The sequence below is a fragment of the Octopus sinensis genome, linkage group LG14 (genome assembly GCF_006345805.1).
Source record: "Octopus sinensis linkage group LG14, ASM634580v1, whole genome shotgun sequence".
Lineage (NCBI taxonomy): Eukaryota > Metazoa > Mollusca > Cephalopoda > Octopoda > Octopodidae > Octopus > Octopus sinensis.
The window spans coordinates 61,733,224-61,742,800 of record NC_043010.1 but is presented as its reverse complement, the minus strand read 5'-3'; the positions used below and the strand labels follow the sequence as shown (position 1 = coordinate 61,742,800).

The 9,577-nt window shown below is 39.7% G+C and overlaps 1 protein-coding gene across 1 annotated transcript in view; it reads left to right on the top strand.

The window, feature by feature from the left end:
• Positions 1 to 1,719: 1,719 nt before the first annotated feature.
• Positions 1,720 to 9,577, top strand: part of LOC115218829 (zinc finger protein 2 homolog) — a 72,687-nt gene continuing 64,829 nt past the window's right edge. The window contains exon 1 of the mRNA XM_029788772.2: positions 1,720 to 1,929. The gene's annotated coding sequence lies outside the window, so the exon portion shown is untranslated. The remainder of the gene's footprint in view (positions 1,930 to 9,577) is intronic.

The following is a 9,577-nucleotide window of genomic DNA, read 5'->3' as shown; positions in this document are numbered from 1 at the left end:
GAGAATAATGGCATAGCAAACTGCTTAGTGTATAGTGTTGGGGAGGGAGAAGCAGGGTAGATAAGTAGTATGGAGACGGCGGTGGTGGGGTCAACGGTGAAAGAATGCAGACGATGGGGAGAGGAATTGGTAAGAGCAGACGAGAGTGGTTGTGAATATATGTGGCTTGGTGTATATGGCGTTTGGTAAACGAGTGATGAAGGTGGGCAGAAAGACTACAAGCTATAGAGAGAGGATGGGAGGAGATGAGAGAGAGAAAGAGAGAGGGAGAAAAGTGAGGAAGAGAGAGAAAGGGGGGGAAAGAGAGTGACAAGAGATAAACCAAAGGTAAGGGCGAAGGGCGAGTTGGTTCAAATTACAAGAGAAAGATAGCAGAGCAAAAGGAAGAGGAAAGAAAAGAAGAGAGTAAGAGAGAGAGAGATTGGAAGATAAAGAAAAGAGAAGAGAAGAGAAGTAGAGACAGAGAGAGAGAGAGATTGAGAAAGCAGGAGACAATTTGGTAGAAAGAGAGTGGGATAACGTTAAAAATAGAAGAAATAAATGTCTAAATGAAAGGAAGGTGGAAGAAATGGAGAAGAAAGAATGAGATTAAATTAAATGTGAAGAGAATAAGAGAAAACAGGTCAATAAAAAAAAAAGAGATAAGAGTAAAGAAAACTTGGATAGATAAGGAAGGTGATGGAGAGAAAGAGAGAGAGAGAGAATGTGGTGGTGGTGGTGGTGGAGGGGAGGGTAGTAGAAAGAGATAAGAGAAAAATGTGTTAGAAACAATTGGAGGAGGAGGAGAGGAAGAACTGAAGATAGAAGTGGGAGAAGAGAAAAAAAAGAAGAAAGAGAAGAAAAAGAGTGGAGGGGGAGGGGAAATGGATAAAGAGAGAAAATAGAAACATGGGATTAATGGAGGAATGGAGATAAATAAAGACAGATATAGGTAAAAGGAAATATTGGAAGGATAGGGGAGAAGATGTTGAGAGGAAAGAAAAGAAGAAGCAGTGAAAGGTGGAGGTGGAGATGAGGGGGAAGGATAATGAGGACAGGAGAATGTGATAGAGAAAAGAACTGTGAAAAGATAAGTAAAAAAATGGAAGAGACAGACGTTGCAGGCGGAAGTAGCGTGAGGAAAGGGTGATGGGGATGTGGAGAAATAGGTGGGTTGGATAGAGGGAGAAAGGGGGGAAAGAGAGAGAGAGAGACAGGAGAATGGAAAAAGGAAGAAAGGGAAGTAGAAGGTGAGGGAAAGAACGGTGAAGGTGACGAAAAAGACAGAAAAGAAGGGAAGAAGAAGGAGAAGAGGAGAAAGAAAGAATTGAATAAAAGGATAGGAAGAGATAAAGAAAAGAAAAGGGGGGGAGACGGAAAGATAAGAAAGCGAGAGGCAGAGGGGAAGGGATGAAAAGGAAAGAAAGAAAAGATAAATAAAGAATAGGAAGGCGTGATGTGGGGGGCGGGGGGAGAAGGAGAGGACGAAGGCAGAGAGAGAGAAAAGAAAGAAAACGAAGCAAGGGGTAGGGTGGGAGAGGCTGGCGTAGACGTGAAGAAGAAAAAGAGAAAGGAAATAAATAGGGAAAGAGAAGGGGGGGAAAAAAAAGAAAAAAAAGACGTAGAAAAATAAAGCGAGACAGAGAAAGTGTAAAGTAAGAAGGCGACGACGGCGACAAAAAGAAGGGAGGGGGGAACGTGTGTGGTGGTAGTGATGTTGATGATGATTATTATTATGATGATGATGACGACGATGACGATAGCGACGACGGCGACGACGACACACAGACAGACGAGCTGTTTTGTTGGAAGGCAAGGCAGATGAGGCAAAAAAAGGCAAAAGCGAGTGAGGACTGGAACGGACCGACCTACCTTACTACCTTCACCAAAAAACAAAAACAAACAACAACAACAACCACCATACACCACCGACCTACCTACTAACCTAAGGTTTTTATTTACTGATACGATTTTTTCCCTCCTGTTGGCGGGGCTTCTTGTTCTCCTTGTTGTTGTTATCGTTTTTCTCTCCCTCTTTCCTTTCCTTCTTCTTCTTCTTTTCCATCTCTTCCTCTTCCTCCTTCTCTCTCTCTTTCGTCCTCCATTTCTTCTCGTCTGCTGACATTCATTTTTTGTTTCTTTTATTATTTTCTTTGCTTAATTTTATTTTTTATTTTATTTCGTTTTTCTTCTGTGTATGGTTGTTGTTGTTTTTTTTCTTTTACGGGGTGGAGATGCGAATAAGGGTGAGGAATAATGGTGTGGGCGATGCCGACGGCGCAGAGGAAGAGAGAAAGAGAGAGAGGGAGATGTGGTGATGGAGAGAAAGAAAGATAGAGAGAGAGACACACACACATGTGGTGATGGAGAAGAAGGAAGATAGAAAGAGAGATAGAGACGTGTGGTGATGGTGATGGTGGTGGTGGTGGACAGAAAGAGACGGTGAAAGACAGCGAGGAGGGTGAAAAAGAAAGAAGAGAGAGAGAGAGAGATGTGGTGGTGGTGGAAAGGAAGGGAGGGTGATAGAAAGACATGTGGTGGTGGTGGTAGAAAGGAAGGGAGAAGGAGTCATGTGATGATAGAGGAAAAGGGAGATAGACAGAGAGGAAGACATGTGGTGTAGAAAGTTACGGTGGGGTGGGGTGGGGTGAACAAGTGAGAGGTGTGAGAGCGGGTAATGGTGAGAGGGAGAGGAATGTGGTGGGAGAGAATATGAGTGGCGATGGTGGCGAAAGGGTTATATTGGGAATCCATGTTGTATTTTCGGTTGGGGTATTTTTTTTATATATCTTCAGATCTTATGTATATATATATATTTATATTGATAATATATTTATATGGCTGATGTTATTTATGTAGCTGATTATATTTTTATACATTTCATATCTAGACAGATTATTTATAGACGTGCTATATTTATATACTATCTAAATATTTATAAATATATAAATATTGATATATATATATATGCATGTATGTATACACACACACACACATATATACGCATACATATATATATAACACACATATGTATGTATATATATAAATTATATTTATATATTTTAAGCATATTTCTATACATCTTTCCATGTATATATATATATATATATATTTTATACATAACAGTAATAAAATATGTATTGTTTTGCATGTTTATTATGTTTATATATTTATGTGTGTGTGTATATATATATATTTATATATATATATGTATGTATGTATATATATATATATATATATATATATATATATATATATATATATATATAATTTTATATATATATATAAAATTGTCTCTTAAACACGTCCACTCTTGCCTAAAATAAGTCCTAATGTATTTCTGTGCCTGAGAACCCTAAAAACAGAACAATTGTTTGCTTTATTAAATCAATTAAATGGACAGATTTTCCATTGTCTTCAACAAACATGTTCCCCTGCTCTCTCTTAGCCATACACACATGTATATGAAAAGGGCCCTGGAAAGATCTGTGCCAGAAATAACATTGCAAGATCCTATCCGAAATGAGGTAATTCCAGAAGAGAATGGAAGGAATGTGTGATCACAGAATGCCGAAAGTACAAGTCCCGTTGGGCCAGAAGTGTTGCAAAGTTCACAGAGAACATTGGGAAAGGCCACTTTGGAAAGCCTCCACGATGATGGGAAGACAATTTAGTTAAACAATTAGAGGAACGATGAACAAGATTGGCATGATTGTGAAAGAATTGGAAGCGCATCATGATCAGTGGTGTATACTGCTGTCTAATAGTCTGGTCAGCACTGTGATGCAAGTGGATTTTGATGACTTTGGGAGTTTCTGGACTGCAAGAACTCCTTAGAATTGTTCTCTTGCTTGTGTTACTTCAAATTTTTTTCTGTGAGACCCCTGAATGGGAGCTGCGAGGTGTTACTTGGCCCATTCAAAACTGTTTATGATGAAGAGGAAGGAAGATAGAAAGAGAGATAGAGACATGTGGTGGTGGTGGTGGTGGTGGTGGAAGACAGACAGCGAGAGACGTACTGTGGCATAGTAGGAAAGGTCCTCATTTGGTTATGATGACACAAGTGTTTCAGTGGATCCAGTCAATGGAACTGCCTGCTTGTGGAGTTAATGTGCAAGTGGCTGAGCACTCCACTGACATGGGTGCCCTTAAGGGAGATTCAGAACAATACAGAATGTGACAAGGCTGACCCCTTTGAATTCAAGGTACAACACATTTTTGCCAGCTGAGTGAACTATGGCAATGTGAAATAAAGTGTCTTGCTCAAGGACACAGTGTTAGGTGGGAAATGAACTCATGACTTTACTGTTGTTAGTCAAGTACCCCTAACCCCTAAACCACACACCTTCAGTCCCATACAGTGCTGTGCCTCCGAGGACATGGGGAGACCTCAACTACAAATAGAGAAAACCACTGATCTTCCTTTTTGAGAGACTCTAATGTTAGCTGTGGAGTTGGGTAAACCCAGAGAGGGCACAAGACTCTGCTGGTTTTCATTGACATCAGAGTAAGAAGAGAGACAAAATGGAAGGCAGAGACAGCCAGGCATATGGTAAAATCCTACCTAAGGAGAAGGAACTAAAAGGCAACTTGATAACTGGCAGATTAGGTCTGGGATATTCCTCAAAGACCTAGCTTGACAAGGAGAAGCATAATGTCACTTTAGGAAGTATGAATGACCAGAAGTTATGGGTTTCAGGTTGCAGCGAGTGGGGACAAGGTGGTAGAATGTGTGGAAAGCCTTTTAGCATTACTTGGTTGAGCATCATGCAGGTAGACTTCTATTGCTTGTTGAAGCTGAGTACACTGCCCTGTCAAGCAGTTCTATGGAGAAAGTATTGGTAAATTCAGATCTTGGATCTGCTAGGAAGGCCTGACTCGTTGACCTTGGATCTGCTTGGAAGGCCCAACTTGTTGATTTTTGATCTGCTAGGAAGGCCTGACTCATTGACCTTGGATCTGCTAGGAAGGCCCGACTCGTTGACCTTGGATCTGCTAGGAAGGCCTCACTTGTTGATTCTGGATCTGCTAGGAAGGCCTGATTCATTGACCTTGGATCTGCTTGTAAGGTTTCACTTGTTGACTTTGGTGAACCAAACTTCTTTGTTGAATTTTTGAATCATAGTAGTTTTTTTTAGAGTTGAGTTGACTAGCTTCCCTAGACTGTCTGTTTGCTATGTGAGGTGGGTGGGGTGACAGTTCTGGATTTTGAGGAATGGAGTTTGTCGACTACTTTTCTCTTGTTTAGCACCATGATCTTTAGTTGGCAGATTTTAAATTCATCCTTGGCCAAGTAGTAAGTTTCTCGATTCTTTGTAGAATTTGCCAACATCCTGGGACTGACATTGTGATGGTCAGGTCACCTATAAATGAAGGTTGTCATAGACCGGTCTTGGATGGGGTGGGAAGTTCTTTGCACACCACCCCTGCGAAGACTCAGTCACTATGTCCATGGCAAGAATGCAACAGCAGGGATAGTGCTGTTATTATTCTTTTCTAAGTCAATGCTAGTCTCATGTTTCTGATCCAAAAATGACCATCAACAATACCAGGTCCTTGATATTGCTGAGAATATGATGGTGGTGGTGGTGGTGGTGGTGGTATAGTGCAAGCTTGATGTGTCTTCTGTGTGATATATGCATAAGGAAATAGGCTCACACACATAATTGCCCTTCCAATTCTTTCACAATCATGTCATTTGGCCAGATCAAACCACAGTATGAATAGGTCACCTCTGCTCTCAAGGGGTTTCCTGTTAAGCTGGGGGGATTACAACAGGGAGACCAGGGATGCTGACCTTTGGCATTGATGATTCGGTACAGCCTGTTCTTGGGAAGAATCGCAGTCTTCTTTCGGGAAGAAAGCTGAACAAACCTTCCTTTCAACACTCAGCAGCAAAACTGACTGAAAGTGATTGATGTTGTATGAGTTTTCCTCTTTAGGAATCCAAAGTCCTTCAGCACACCTTCACAGTAGAATGAGACAATTGGGCACAGCTGTTTGGCTGCTGAGGGTTTGGCACGGCTGACTAAATATCCGCCTGTTTAGGCAACAGTACATTATAGTATTGGCAGCAAACACACACACACACTCATGCATGAACACGACTGACATAAACACTTTGCTTCTCCTTATACACACAGGGAAATAGGCTCACACACACACAAACTGGGGAACAGGGGAGCGAGTAAGAAAGAAGCAAGAAGAGAACAAAAGAAACATTGCTATGTCAAATAAGTCAGTGTCACAACCGTAACAGCAATGCCAAACAGGCGGCACCCAAATGCCTGTCTCTGAATGTCTCTTCACTAACCAACAGCTTTCCAATCTCACCATGTCACCTTCAAAAGATTCCATTGGCATCTGAGGAGTTTCTTAAACACTGCATTGTCTCTGTTCAATTTGTAAACCAATTTATGGTGTGTATTCATCATCATCGTTTAACGTCCGCTTTCCATGCTAGCATGGGTTGGACGGTTCAACTGGGGTCTGGGAAGCCCGAAGGCTGCACCAGGCCAGTCAGATCTGGCAGTGTTTCTACAGCTGGATGCCCTTCCTAATGCCAACCACTCCGTGAGTGTAGTGGGTGCTTTTTATGTGCCGGGTGCCAGAAATAGTGAGGACCATCTCAACGCCCACTGGGGGTGGGGTGGGGGGTAGGGCCCACTTTGAGAGAACCTACGATGTATATACTTTGCTCTTCCCTCACAGACCATTCTTCTATCCCTAGCTTCTGTGTTGACCACTAAATAACAGATTGGACTGAACCCATGGAAATCTTTCTCCATGTTTACAAATGCTGGATATAGAGTAATATTCCTAAATAGGTTTCTTACAATTGTCTCCATCGGAAGATGATATCACTGGATACCTTTTCCTACATTTTGCCCAGACTCGTCCTGTTCTGAGTTAATTTTGCTATAATTCTTCCAATAACTTTCATGACCTGCTCCAACAGGTTGATCCTTCTCTAGTTTTGTCTTTCTGCTGCATCTCTTCTGGTCTTGTAACAGACTAGAACCATACTGCTAGATAAGTATTTATTATTTATATATACATATATATATATCAATCTATGCAATTACTAAACAGCTGTTAATAGTAGAGTTCTATATTTAAGAGATGAGGAATTTGACGGATATTTGTCCTCATCTTGTTTGTTGTTAACACATTTCGGCTCTAGCCTCCATCAGGCATATGGCATAGTGGTTAAGAGGCACAGGCTACTAACTCCAAGATTCCGAGTTCGATTCCAGGCCGTGACCTGAATAATAATATAATAATAATAATAATAATAATAATAATATCATCGAAAAATACCTTAGGAATGAAAACCCAGGTTTGAAATTTCCCCAAGACACCTGATAAAGGCTGGAGGGGTATATCAGCCGAAACATTGTGTTAACAACAAACAAGATGAGGACAAATATCCGTCTAATGTAAATAATGAGCTATTGATAGTTTCATGCTTTAAGATACATTAAATTGGCAAGTTGTACAACATGTCATGTATCTTCAAGGACTTTTTTCTTCTGTTTTTGTTCTTGTTTTTTTTTTTTACCTCATGTTTTCTCTTCATTATGAACTGAGTCTGAAAGATTGCTTGGAGATAGATGGCGGCAGGTTATATAAATCTGTCAATTTAAGGTATCTTAAAGCATGAAACTATTGCTCTCTCTTTGTAAATGTGTATATTAAATGATATTTATCTCTCACTGAATGGAACACATTTTTGTTGATCATGCCTATACTGGAACTGTAAACTATATATATATATAATTATTATTTGAGGGAATATTATTCCTAACTTACAAGGAAAAATTCAATTTAGAATACTAAATCAAATTTCACAAAATATAAAATATATATATAAAAAATTAGAAAAACCCACCTTATATCAATTCAAAATGAACAATTAAATTACACCATCTAGAAAATTACATATAATAGAAATATTAAAATTAAAATAACAATAATATACCGATGATTAAGTAAATTGCAAAATAATAATAAAAAAAATATTAATAAAAACGTATATATTTGGTAGAATAACGAAATATATACATTTGTTCATTTTGAATTGATTTAAGGTGGTTTTTTTCTAATTTATATATATATATATTCTGAATATTCCAATGGATCACAATGTATACCTAGTATTGTCCTTTTGCACACCCTCATGGTTTTCCACCCAAGGTATTTTAAAATGCATGATTATGTATTTATATATGTTTTGCAGTTTTAATTTTGCTTGTGAAATGAAACAATTATAGGTGAATGTGTTAATTTATTAATAAATTAATTTGTGTCCATTAGATTTCTCCACTTTCAAACTTTATGATAATATTTGATATTTTATATTTTATATGATATATTCATTGAAGAAATATCTCTTCAAGATACAATGTATTAAACCAGTGTATCTTGGATAAAAAAAAATCCTTATAAGAGGTCTAAATGTAACTATATATATATATTGCTAAGCTAGTATGAACCGCTGGATGTGTAATGTCAGTGTGCACACACGACAGAGTGTAAGGGCCCTGAGAGAAATGTTAGACATAAGAAGCATCAGATGTGGTGTGCAGGAGAGATGTTTGCGTTGGTATGGTTATGTACTATGGATGGAAAAGTGAAAAAGTGCCACTCCCAAACAGTGGAAGGAATCTGAGGTAGAGGGAGACACAGGAAGACATGGGGTGAGGTGGTGAAGCATGACCTTTGAACGTTGGGCCTCACAGAGGCAATGACAAAAGACCAAGACCTCTGGAAATATGCTGTGACTGAGAAGATCCAGCAAATAATGTGGGTCCACAGCTATAACCTACACCAGTGTCATATAACCAGCCCACTCAAAAGTACCTTAGGTCGTAGGGTGACATGCTGTGCTTGAGGAGACCTACTGAGTCAAGTACATCAACATCAACAGCAATATCAAAATCAAATCAAATGGAAATTGTAGTTGTGAGTCCCGTGCCGGTAGCATGTAAAAAGCACCATCTGAACGTGGCTGATGCCAGTGTCGCTTTGACTGGCTTCTGTGCTGGTGGCACGTAAAAAGCACCATCCGATTGTGGCCGATGCCAGCTCCTCTGGCCCCTGTGCTGGTGGTACATAAAAAGCACCCACTACACTCTTTGAGTGGTTGGTGGTAGGAAGGGCATCCAGCTGTAGAAACACTGCCAGATCAGATTGGGTCCTGGTACAGCCTCCTGGCTTCCCAGTCCTCAGTCGAACCGTCCAACCCATGCCAGCATGGAAAACGGACGTTAAACGATGATGATGATGATGATGATGATGATGATATATGTTGTATCTGATAATTTCAATGTCCTCTTGACCATGTTCCTCCATGCTGACGTTGTTGATGGTAAATTTTCTCATAAAGCAGGCTGATCAAAATGACAAGTTGACATTGGTAAAGTGTTTGGTTGTTGTTTTTGTATCTTAAATCCTTTTAAATGCTCTGCCTTGAAAAAGTGTCAATTTCAACGGTGATACACGGACATCAGTTGGCACCCTTCTGGACTTTAGTTTCTCACATTTTCCCCTTTAATTCCAGCTGTTTTGAGGGTTGACTTTAGCTGGTCATTGTCAT